Source organism: Chenopodium album, chromosome 20, assembly GCF_948465745.1.
Source record: "Chenopodium album chromosome 20, dcCheAlbu1.1, whole genome shotgun sequence".
NCBI classification, from domain to species: Eukaryota; Viridiplantae; Streptophyta; class Magnoliopsida; order Caryophyllales; family Amaranthaceae; genus Chenopodium; species Chenopodium album.
In genome coordinates, this window is record NC_137853.1 from 29,323,603 (window position 1) to 29,337,694 (window position 14,092).

Below are 14,092 nucleotides of genomic sequence, written 5' to 3' on the forward strand. Positions count from 1 at the left end.
TTAAAATTCCCTACTACTTGTATATATTTAATGCATATGCAATAATGTTATTCTATTCAAATTCGCATAAGTGAATGTTCAATTGTTTGTATGTATGATGTTTAATGTGTATGCAATAAAAAGTGCACATGTCATTTTCTACACTTCCGTGGAAGTAAATGTTCATTTCATAGTTGTATGTATTATTTTATATAATGTTAATAGGTACAATCGTACAATGTCAAAATATGTTCAATCATAAAATGTTTATTTTTATAATACTAATTGGTCATTTTTCAAATGAAGGACCAGTTGTAGTTGGCTGGTCATGAGACCAGCTAAAAATGTTCATTTTTTTCTAGTAAATGTTCATTACTAAATGTTCGTTTTTTTCCTAGTAGATGTTTGTTTTTTTCTAGTAAATGTTAAATTTAGTTGGGGAACACCGGCCAACTATACCAAGAAAATATTCATTTTTGTTATATCAAATGTTCATGTTCAAAACGAGGGACTAGCCAAAGTTAGGTAGTCTCGGGACCAACTAAAACTTGTAGGGGTTTATCTGTAAATAGCTCATTTTAGATAGGAAAAATTGATTTAAATAATTGAACCTTTAGCCTGTTCAAATATATTAACTCATTCTTTTGAATTAGTCTAAATAAATCAAACTTGGGGGGTCTTCAATTTTATTAGGTCAAATCGATCACCAACATACAAATCAAGTCACCTAGCCACGTGTCATATTTTGATTTATCTAACTTTAAAAAATTAAAATAAATTAAATTAAGTTTTAATTATTTTTCCTGTCCTCTTCCCCTCCCCCTCCTTAGATCAGCCCTCATTCCCTTCCCCTACCTTAGCTTCATCAAATCAGCCCCCTTCCCATCCACCTCCATTAAATCCGGCAACCCCTTAACCTCCGACCACTCGGCCCCTTCCCCTCCTTTTCCCAACCGCCCTTCCTCTTCTTCCTTCCTATTCTGACCGCCATCTTTCCCCCTTCATTCTTCTCACTATTTCGACCCTTCTTGCCCCCCCTTTCCTTCCCTTTTTCAATTACTTCTTTCCGACTCTTTCCTTCACACACACCCACCTAAACACAACCATGAACACGGCCACCAATCTCAATTTCTCAACCCAAGTTACCCCTTTTTTGTTAAACCATGGGTCGTTCATGTCCACTAACCCACCAACACCTCATTTAGGTTGTGGCTACACTGGTGCGCCTTTTAACGACTATAATGTTATGGGGTGGGTAATTGGATGGGTGGGTTTCATCGGTTTTAGGGTTTTAGGGGTGGCTAGGGTTTTCATGAGTTGGGTTGGGTGGCTCATTTCAAGGGTTGAATGCATGATTGGTGGCTAGACGTGGCTAAGTTCCAATGTTCAGGTGGTTAGGTCCCTTAGGTGGTCTAGGGTAAGGGGGAAGGAGCGGGAGAGAGAAAAGTTTTCTTTTTTTTTTTTTATTTTTTGTTAAATTAATAAAAAAAAAAATTACCTGAACAAGTAGTAAGCTAAGTCAACATGGCCTAATAAAATTGAAGACCTCAAAGCTTGAATTAATAAATTTGAATAGGCCAAAGGCTGAATTATTTATGGTAACACTAGTGGAAAAATTGTCATTTGTAATAGGCTATTTGTAACAGGCAAAGGTATGCCCGTTACATTAAATACATCCGTAACGGACAAGATACAGCCCGTTACAAATATATAACATTCGTAACGGCAAATTTTAACGGGCAAAAATATTTCCCGTTACGAATACTATATTATTCGTAACAAGCATATTGTGCCCGTTACGAATACTATATTATTCGTAACAGGCATATTGTGCCAACAGGTATATCGTGCCCGTCACAAATAAATTAGTCCAACTGTTGGGAAAGGAGCCTATAGCCCAGTTATTGCTATTAGGGTTTCACTGTCCAGCCGTCAACCTTGTCCTCACCCCTCTTTATCCTCTATCCTCTATCATTTCCACTCATTCTCTCTCTCTCTCTCTCTCTCTCCCTCTCTCCACCTCTCTCTTGCTCACTCATTCTCTCTACTTCTCTCATCTCGACGGTATACCGGCGCCATGACCATTATTTCTCCTTCCACATACAATACCAAGATAATCTTTTCTCATTTTTCTGTTTAAATTCCTCAATTTTCGTTGCTTTACTCTCAAATTAGTTTTGTGGGGGATTTCATGGGTTTTGTGGGTTTGAGAGGGTGGTGTTCATGGCCGGATGGCCGGATCTGACTTTCTGGATTTTTAGGGTGGGTGTCGACGGGTCAGGACAGTTTTTGAAGAGCGTTGGGGTGGTTTCATGGGTTTTGCGAGGTAGATTTTGTGGATGGTTTTGAACAATTTTCCGGCTTTCGTGGGTGTAATTAAATTTGGGTTCGTGGTGGTCAGATGGCTGTTGGAAGTGTACGGTGGTGGTGATGGTAAGTGTACGGCGGTGGTGGTCGAATGGATGATTTCATGAGTACGGCGGTGGTGATGGTAAGTGTACGTATGGCGGTGGTGTTGTTCTTTCATTTTGTGTGTGGATTTTCTCGTTCACAATTTGTAGATCTATACTTGTTCTTTTGAATTTTGAGGAATTATGCATGTTTTGCGTTATGATTGTATTATGATAAAAAGGGATACATAACCAACAGCGCAAAAGTGGTATTTTTAAGACAAAGGCCAAAATCTCGATTCAACAGAAACCCAAGTTTTGGGATTGCCGCTTCACCTTACAAGAACCTTTCCTTTTCTGCTGCCTTTCTTGCAAGGTATGTCAATTTCACTTTCTTTTCTCCTGAGTTTTAATTTTGATATTTTTTTTTTTTCAATTATGTTAATTTTGGTTTGTTGAAATTATTGAAGGTGGAGCATGTAATATCTACACAAGGGAGCTTAAGAATCAACGTATTAGACCACAAAATGTTGGAATTTTCAAACATTGACGAGTTTCAACAGGATACGTTCCAACAACTCTGAAAAATGGTGGAAGATCTAAATTATTCAATACTAATTTAGACAAAACTTGTTTTATTATTATTACAATTATGATTTGCTTTTGCTCTTTTATCATCATTAAATCTTATATTAGTCTTAGTCTTGAGATGTAAATTTGCGACATTAATTATATGAGCAATTTAATATATTTTGAAGTGATAATGAACAAATTTTTGCTTATTGTATATTAAGGGCCTGTTCTCATTGACTGAACTCAGCTGAACTGAACTGAACTGAAATGAATATTTTATAAGAGAAGGAAATTAGGAGTTGAGCTGAACTGAACTGAATAGAGCTGAATTGAACTGAATTTCAACGTAAGAGAACAGGGCCTAAATGTGTATTATACTTTGTAAAAAAAAAATGTATCTCATTATTTGATAAAATGATCCAGCATGTGCTAGCACGTGCTGGATTTTTTAAAATTGCATCAAACACTATTCGTAACGGGCAGGTATAATGCCCATTACAAATAATCTTGTTATTTGTAACGGGAAAAATAAATGCCAATTTTGCCCGTTACGAATAACCTGTTATTTGTAACGGGCATTTGTTTTGTCCGTTACAAATAACTACTTATTTGTAACGGACACTTCCCGTTACGAATAATATTGTCTATTCGTAACGGCAGTATACGTAACGCCCACTGCCCGTTATGGACAGGCTCTTTTTGTCCGTTACGGATGACCTTTTTTCCACTAGTGTAATATGCTAAAGATGTGCGAGATCGGATAAGGACAAGGGTGTGAGACTTGGGAGTGCAAAACGGATACAAGAAAAATGTTGATATATATATAATTAAATCTAATTAACTTAATAAATGTGATTTTTTTAAAGTATATTATTGCTAAATTAAGGTTGCAGTTCCCTACATAATTTAGTAATTGAAACCCTTTTGCTAGTATATATAAGGCTCTGTTCACTTCACTTTATTTTTGCTGAACTAAAATTATTTTACTTACTTGAAATTATTTTTTGTTGAACTAAAATTATTTTTACTGAACTGAAATTGACTTTACTGAATTGAAATTATTTTTAATTACCGATTCTCTATTACATTTCTTCTTTAAAGTTATTGATTTTTATTAAACTGAAATTACTTAAACAAATTTCACTTATTTTTACTGAACTGAAATTAATTATACCGAATATTTTTTTAAGGTGAAGTGAACAGGGCCTAAATGAGCTTAATTAATAATAGAGTATAACAAATTAATGTAAGAAAATAATGTAATTAGTCTAATTACCTCAATAAAAAATTCAAAAAAAATTACCTCAATAAAAAGTGAAGTTACTGTAAAAATTAACAAAACTTCCACATGTAGATAAAGTGCCAAGAAATTCATTGTGATCACGCATATGAGTTGATTCCCCTTTAGGAAGAGAAAATTGAGTTTGTCTCCATTTATTACCTGCGGACTCTATAACTATCCCCTTGTAGAAGCTAAGAATCATAATACCATCTATGACTATGATTGCGCCTAGTACTGTGGCTATTTTAGCTGGAGTATGCAAGTTTAAATTCTCCATCCTAATTTAACAGTGGAAAAAAAAATCAACAAAAATTTATCTACTAACTAACTAAATTGTAATGATGATTCCATATTAATCACAATGTCACAATCATCATCAAATGCCACATTTACACAAATATTAATTACATAATGTCACCATTTATTGAACCACCATTACATTGAAAAAGGGTTAATGATTTCTACTTTCAATTTTTATATTATTTTTATTTTCAACTTTTAGTAACTTTTTAGACCATCTCTTAATGTGATACTTAACTTTAAGTATTGACAAAAATTGAGTTGTTTCTCATAACCAATGGTGATACCCAATTCACTTCTCAATTCTACGTGTCGTATAAAAATGATTTTATTTGTATTGTTATAATTTTGGCAATAAAATTAAAAACAATTTTAAGATAACAACATACATCCCTTTATTTGTGCAATAGCAATATTACTATGAGTCTATGATAATTAAGAAAACAACTTAGCAACATTTACAATACTTTTTTTTTTTTTTTTTTGTGTGCAATATACAACAATACGTACCTGAATAGGATGACAAAGATAAAAGTAATGATATGACTACTACTAATAAGTAAAGCCATGTTAAAGATATATAATGGGGTGAGCCAGCCCCACTTATTAACTTATTCTTATAAAAATTTGCTACATTATTTAGTTATAAAGAAGAGTAAACAATTAAATTACTTCTCTTGGAGAAACAATCTGCGAGTTCAATTGACATATATTAGGTACCCAAACTTTTCAATTAAATGACTCAATTAATATGCGGATGCTATACGTGCATTATATGTACAATATATGTACAAAAATAGTATATATACATAAAGTTTAATTAGAATTTAATATTAATTTTTGTTAGGTTCTTTATTGACCCAAAATGACTTGAATTATCATTTATCACTTGAAATAAATTAATTAGCTTTTTACACCATCTCCTCATCCTTATCTTGTTGGGAAATATCCTTGTTATCATATTTTTTACCCCAAATCACAAGATAGATTCCTACAACGATTACAAAGAATCTTATCATGCTGCAAAACACATGAACGTAATATTATGAGAAATTTATTATTTTTTTATGTAATCTAAATACCGCTATAATTAAAATCTATGTACCTTCCTAATTGCATGGGCTCGTTCAAAATAAATGGGCTAAGTATAGCAACCATGACGAGGGTAGCTAGACTAACCAGTGCGGTGGAAAATAGAGTTGTTTTCCACAATGCACCATGTAGTCGAAACCATCATCAAATCGGAAGAAGTAATTGCCTAAAAAGTAAATTAAAAAAAAAATCAATTAGATTATTAATCATCAAAAAATATAATTTTTTTTAAGAAATTAAATAAACATACTTAGTAACTCATAAATAAAAAAAAAATCAAATTCAAAATCTTACGAGGTTGAACATCATAGTGCTCTTAATGGTGAAATCGATATGCCAGTATTCCAACTTCTCATCCATAATTGCAGCATATATAACACATTTGACCGCTCTCATTCCCAATATTAGTCCCGAATCGGGGTAGCGTTCAAATAACTTGACCTACAATGTCCATCGAATCATACATATTGAATTAGGAGAGTCAATTAATGTTCGATAAGCAAATAATTAAAAGGTACCCAAACTTGATTAAATGAGTCAATTAATGTGTGGATGATATATGTGTAGTATAACATATGTACAATATGTACGGTGGGGTATGTAGGCGTCATTCATGAAAGGAATGGTGTTTTTTAAAACAAGTGTATTATTCCAATAGATGGTTCAGAATCAATTACGGAGCAGTTAATTATTCAGTGAAGTCAAGTGATCGAAAAGTCGGGCTAGAGGTCATCTTCGATCAATGAGATTAGTTATATTAATCTCACAGCTTTACCTAACTGAACCCTTTGGGTCACACCCAAGCGTGCAACCAAACTAAGGCGACCAATTAAGCTGAAGGATCTAATACGTCAAACAAGAGGATACGTATTCCAACGTCTTATTCCGAGCGTAGAGCGTCGAAGCCGAACATTGGACGTCAAGTTAAATTCTAAGATTTAACGAGATGTACAAATAAGTCAAACAACATTTATCAAGTCAACATACGAAGCCCTAAACTCGCACAAGCCTAGCCATGTAAGGGCTAGGCTAGTATGGCTAGCAAGCATGCTAGCATGCATGCCCTTGGCCACAAGCTCAGTACACTACTAGAAAACTGCTTAATTCCGACGGAAAAATTTCGTCGGAAACACCCTATTTTCCGTCGGAAATCGTGTTTCCGACGGAATTCCGTCGGAACCTGTCGTCGTAAAAGTACTCGTCGGAAAATCGACCTTTTCCGACGGAATTTCCGTCGAAACCACTTTTCCGATGGAAATTCCGACGGATTTCATGCATCGGAAAAGGTTTTTCGGGTGTGGAAAAGTCCGTCGGAAATTTCCGACGGAAAATGAGTCCGTCGGAAGTTCTCGACGGAAATTCCATCGGAAAATCATTTTAAAAAAACAAAAAAAAAATCCTCCCACCACCAGCTACCACCCCACACCACCAGCCCCCCATCCTGGCCCCACTGCACACCGACCCAACCAGAACCATACACCACCACCAACCCTATCCCACAGCCATACACCACCACCAACCCTATCCCACAACCACACACCACCACCAACCCTAACCCACAACCACACCACCACCGACACCACGAACGACCCTATCCCACCACCATACACCACCACCACCACCGACACCACCACAACCAAAACTAAGCCCAAAAAAACGAAAAGCCCCCAAAAAAATTGTAAATTAACCCCAAAATACGAAAATTAGCCCAAAAAAAAAAAATTTACACAATAAAATCAAAAAAATACCACACAAACACTCAAAACTAGTAGATCTACATATTTAATCAGAATTTCATTAAGTTAAACGATAATTAACCAACAAAAATTAAATCAAATATGTAAATATACAATTATCCAATAAAATTTACAATCTATCATTACAATTACAACAAGATCTACAAAAAAAAGACCTTGAAGGTGGAGGGTGCGAAGCTTGTGACGGTGCTTGTTGGGTTTGCTGTTGATGCGCGTTTGTTGTTGGTGTTGCGCCACTGCTCGGGTTGTTGTTGGTGGTAATTGACGAATCTTGCTGTTGCAGTTGTTGTTGCTGTTGGCTGTTGCGGTTGTTGTTGGTGTGCGCCGCTGTTGGTTGAAGGAGAGAGAAAGGACGCTGAAGAGAAGAAGAAAGGAAAGAGAAGGAGAAGAGGGAAGGAAAAGAGAAGGAGAAGAGGGATAACGAAGGAGGAAGGAGAAGAGAAGTCAGGAACCAAGGAGGAAGGAGGAACCAAAGAGAAGGAGAAGAGGGATAACGAAGGAGAGAGAGAGCTGAAATTGAATAAGAGAAAGAGAGGCGGAAATATGAGAGAGAAAGGGGGAAGGGGCTGATTTTAGGGTTTGGGAAAATGAATTTATTTTTTAAAATTTTTTTTAAACACTTTCCGACGGAAAATTCCGTCGGAAATTTCCGACGGATTTAATTTTCCGTCGGAATTTATGCTTTCTGACGGAAAATTCCGTCGGAAAGCACATATATTCCGACGGAATTTATTTCCGTCGGAAATTTCCGACAGATTTTTTTAATTCGTCGGAAATTTCCGACGGAAAATAAATCCGTCAGAAATATCGATTTTTCCGACTGATTTTCAGGTCCGTCGGAACCGATCCGTCGCTATTTCACCTGATTCTTGTAGTGGTAGTAGCACATGCGTGCTAACTAGGGCGAGCGTGCCTTGGCTCACAAGCTAGCAATGCTAGCAAGGTCAACTGCTAGCAAGCGTTGGGCCTCGCTAGCTGCTGTTAGCAGATGCCCATGAGCCCTACTAGCAGCACGCATCAGCCCACTAGCAAGCGACGAGACTTGCTGGTGCTTGCGGACAAGGCTCGCGGGATTGCGCCATAGCAGCCAAGCAACGCACAACAACCCTACAGCTCTCGTGGGGTTGCGGTGCGTGCTGATAGGCCAAAGCTGAGCAAACCACAAGGATCCCCCGTGTGGGCTTACGGTGTGGCTGTAAGGCCCAACCAAATCAAGGAGGCCTTGACCGGTCATTCCTTGGTGCCCTAGGATGCTAACTGGTCATGCCTTTTTATGATTGGTGGGTTTGGTGGCTTGGGTAACAAGGAGACCATATGGCTCTTCCTTGTGGTCCTCACCTAACCACTCTCATGTGATTGCCACTTGTTGATTGATTATTTGACTTTGCATTTAATTTATTTTGGAATTAAATTAAATGCAATTTTTTTCTCAAAGTCCCACATAGATTAGAAGTGGAAGGGTTTGAGATGTCGCTCCTATAAATACCCAAGGTCTCCCTTGGGAACTGACACAAGAGTAATAACTCTAAAAGGCATCTCTAATTTTGAGAACCTTATAAGGAGGGATCCTCTTAATTAGTAGTGTAGATATTACTCTAGCCGGTAATATCGACCAAGTTTTGGGCGTGCGGGTGGACTTCGTTAGAGGGGTCACGCTTAGGGCCCTTTGTCGTTCTTGGGTTTGTGTTCGTGCGTAGAGGGTATGAACGTTCTCTCCTTCTCTCTCTCTTTGTTAATCAAGTATGTGATTGTTAATAATTAAAATGCATGTTAGTTACCTTCATTAATTTGTGTGCGGATCTCAGGAGGGTTTTGTTTTGTGTAGTGTTGGACACTACAAAACCCAACAGTTCGAAGCGCGCCTACTTAAACGTGTAGTGAATATTTTTGGCGCTCATAGGAAGTGGGAATTGACATTATACAATTAGGGACAAGGAAAGTAGGGAGCCGCCACAACAAGTTTTTAAGAAACTTGTAAATCGTTCACGGATCATTATTAGACAATCAGGAATAAGAGACAACGATAGGCAACAATGATTGTCCCGTGAAGGTTGTACCCCATTCATAATCCATGAGATACTAACTCCATGGTTCAAAACCACGAAAGGAGGATCGGGGATGATGGTACAAAGTGAGTCATGGATTCACATTAGCCCGTATTGGCTTCTACTCGATTCTTATAGTGAAAAGTAGTATTTCTTGCTACCGATCTCAAGTTAATGTCATACAAACAAAGATTCAATTTGCTCCAAACTAGATTAGGCTAAATTAGTTGAATATTAATGCACACATAATTCTAAAATATTAGTGATCACTTGATTAAGCAACAAGACTAAAATCGAACCTAAATCGGTCGTCTAAATTATCTTATTAGGCGTTATATTCTATTACATATTCCCTTTAAATATACAATATGGTGATAAGGAAAAAAAAATAGAATTAAATAAACATAATATTGGAAGCAATTTAACCATAACAGTGTTATTCAAATCAAAGCACACTTACACGAATCATGATACTAGCAATAAATATAAAAATAAGATCATCAATTAAGTAAATAAATTACTCATGTTGCGTGCTTCTTTAAATTTTAAACATCATGAATAATATTGAGCGTTAGTAAATTCAATAAAAATAAATCGAATTGAAATTAAATTAAATTAAAGTAGAGTTGATTTGGTCTAAACCCTCAATCGGTTCTACCTTACACGTCATGGTTTAAGAACATAAGTTTAGGTATTGTATGGACTCTTTGGAGTGCTTAGGGAGGAATGGTGTAATTAAGAGCAAGGTTCAATGCTAGAACATGAGAGAGAAGAGATAATGTGTGTTGGTGCCCCAAAACTTATAAATGAGCATGGTAATATCATATTACAGAGGAAATGTGAGGTATGCACTCCGGAACCCTAGAAAAACAAGCGTCGTTGAAGAAAAAGGTATTGTGGCACGGACACACGGTGGTGAGTGTCGTGCGTGGCCAATAACAAATTCTATTATTTTGAAAAAAGAAAGCGCATTAAGAAAATAATATGAAACATCTTGGTGTCGTGGCACGGTACTTGGTCCCATGACGCGGTATTTTTCAGTTTTTATGCATTTTTAAAATTTCCATAACTTTTGATCCGTAACTCGGAATAAGGCATACTCGTATAATATATCGTTGGAAAGATCTTGAAGTCTACTTTCCAGCACAATCAAAATCAGGTCTATCATTTGTAGATTTTATGATATAGTTGTTTTAGTGTAAGGGTGTCGGTAGACCTGATCAAGCTGCTAGCCCAACCCGACCCAGCCCGATTTTGGACAGGTTTTTCCTGCTCGATTTTTTTTTGGACGGGTTTGGGAATGCGTCTTTATGCATTTTTAGTTTTTTTTTCCCAGCTCGAAAATGGCCCAAAAAGTCCACACGACCCGGCCATTTTGAAGAGTTTGGGCACCAAAATTCTAACCCATCCCGCGCCGCCCAATGATCACCTCTAAGTGTCGATTTTGGGTCAAGTATTAGTGTTTTGCTCATATCTTCTTCGTTTTAAATATTAATTTGGCTTATGATGTTGTGCAAAGATTATTTCAAGGTCTATGCAACCAAAAAAAATATTTGGATCAAAGTTATGGGGCCACGAAATTTGGTTTGCTCGGGTTGTGTGTTATGGTCATGATAAGAGAAAAATGGGTTATGGTTTGGGAAAATTGGTTAGAATTGGGTTGGTTTAAGTAAATTAAATGCAATGTGTTGGGCTAAAGCTATGGTTTAATTTAAGTACTCCAAAGATTAAATATTGAACCTGACCAATAGAAGCGGTGAAAGGTTGTTCATCATCGGATTTTATTTTGGGGGAGACATTTTTAAGTGTCTACAGGCCAAGGTCATCGGTGCCGGGGGTTGGGTTGGCCGCCGACAGGGGGAGTAAGGAGGGGTTAGGTGGCAGTGGGGTGGAGGTGGTCTGAGTGTTTTTTAGTTTTATTTTGTTAATTTTAAAAAGATAGATAAAGGAAAATAAAAAGTTGCTTAGGTCACATATCATTTGGCCGATTTGGGTTTATTAAGGGAGAAAGAAAAAATAAAAATACAAACTTAGCCTTATTTTGGGCAGATTCAAAGGTTGAATTATTATGAGAGAATGGAGAAATGGTTGGATTATTCTTATGAAATTTTTCTAATTTTTATCTTACAAATGATACTAATCTACAAATTAAGTCAAAGTTTGGTCAAATTTCTACAAGGAAGAGAGTATACTTGTTGATTAAATCGAAAACTAAAAAAAAATAAAAAAATTGAGCATGACAATTTTATTTTTGACAATATCAAAAAAAAAAATTAAAAAACAAAAAAACAAAAAAACCACAACCCTCATAAACGATGATTTTAACCTTACACGTGCTCCAAAATCTACCATTGATTGACTCATCTTACATCTTACACTTCCCTTTCCTTCCTCACATATCCTTGTCACACTCTTTCCTCTTCATTTGTTTATTTCCTTCCTCACATATATGTGTCCAACGGGACACTCTTTAAATAACACATCGTGAACACCCTAAACTTTCAACTTTACTTCAACTCAAAACAAAACAAAACCGGAAGTTTCTCAAAAAATACTCTCAAACAAAACACAAACACTAAAAACAGTTTCTCCAAAGAATGGCAGATTGGGGACCGGTGGTCATCGCGGTGGTGCTATTCGTTCTTCTTACACCAGGCTTACTCTTTCAAATACCCGGCCGCGGCCGTGTCATTGAGTTTGGCAATATGCAAACCAGTGGCGCCGCTATCGTCGTGCACGGGATCATTTACTTTGGTTTAATTACCATCTTCCTTATTGCTATTGGTGTTCACATCTACGCTGGTTAGCTTTACTTTGTTTATTTCATGTAAAGCTGATTTGATTCCACTGTATTCAAAAAATATGAAGTAGTATCGTTATTGGAAGCTTTGAAAGATTTATTAAATGTACTGTTATTATGCTTTTGGAATTTGGATCTAGAAAGTTGCTTTTAATTTGTGATTTCTCGTTTTTTTTTGTTTTATTATCAGTTTTTTATTGGTATGATTTTCTGGGCAATTATTGTGGTTTTTTAATTGGTTTTTGACATTGAGGGGATTTCATTACTGATTGGTGTATTAAAGAGAAATTGGTCGGTATTTTTGATTATTTTAACGGATTTTCCGAGGGTTTGGGTAGTTTGTTAACTTGTTATTTTAATGAATCTAATTTTTTTTGTTTGTGAAAATTGGGAGCGTCAATATGTGCTATCATTGAAATGGTCAAATTATGAAGCTAATTGTATTGTTTAAAGTTGTAATTAATTTTGAATTAGCAATTAACACTATATTTGTGTGACTTTTGTATGTTAACTTAAGCTTGATTCTATTGATTTAAAATTGATACAGAGTAACCATAGTATCAATGAATCATTTCAATCTGATATCATCTTAAATAAGAAACTAATCTTGCATATGGTTGTCAATGTTGACAATTTGACCATAATTTGAAAATTTATCGTAACTGTATTAATTATTGTCTTAGAAAGATCAGAGCATTATATCATGTGAAATTTTATATTTGGGCATCAAGTGATAAAAATGCTTACACATTAAATGAGATGTACTCCGTATGTTAAATTCAGGGACAAATTTATGTTCATCTTCCTTGATGTTAGTAATTCAAACAATAGACGAGATTTGTTAAGCACGTTCGACATAACTTAGGGCCTATTCAATTCAGTTTTTAATTTCCTTCTCTCATTAAGTATTCAGTTCAGCTCAGTCAATTAGAACAGGTCCTAACTACTGATATATATATTTACTGATTTATACTGTGTGTGTAGCCGTGTACGTAATGCGAGTAGTTGTGCTTATTTATTCTCCGGAATCACCCTATCATGTTCATCATGCAATAAACATGCCGTGAGAATGACTGAATGAGTCTTTTTCATGTGTATTGGATATTGTAGTAGTGTATTAAGGGATGAGCTAAATAAACTTTTTTTTTTTTTTTCCTTCTTTTATTTGGATTAGCATATGGTTTTTCTTAAAGAAACTTTTTTATAAAAGAAACTTTATGTAAAGAGCACGTATGATACGACGAAAGGGTAAGATAAGATGATAGAATATTCTAATTACGAATCTTAATTGGAGTGAATTCTCTTAGATTAAGAAAGGTGGCTTCAAATTTCAATATGGAGAGTGATTCCTGCCTGACCTGGCTACTAAGGTTTTTTATACTTGTAATATTTTATTGAAGATGATCACGAATCATCTATTACATTGATTTTCGTAATTGTATGGGTGATTATATGAGCAAGTTAAAGACACTCCTATGGTTTCATACTCGTATGGTAGTTTGCATTTGTATTTTTCATGGAATTAAAATCAAACACTGAGATACTTACAAGAACAAATTATTAATACACTATTACTCTCCGTAGCGGAATAATAAAAAAAAAAAATACGAGTATATAATGAAAAATTAAACAATAATAATTTGCTATCACAAAAATATTGGATTATTTACATGAGCCCATTTCATCATGAGTCCACCAATAAGCTAATACATATATTTCAAAAACTTAAGGTCTGTTCACATTTACTGAACTGAGCAGAACTGAACTGAATTGATTGGAGCTGAACTGAAATTAAGTAAATGTGAACAGACTCTTAAATAACATATAGTTTGACCTTATTTGTACAAACACTAATCTGAACTATAAACACTTGA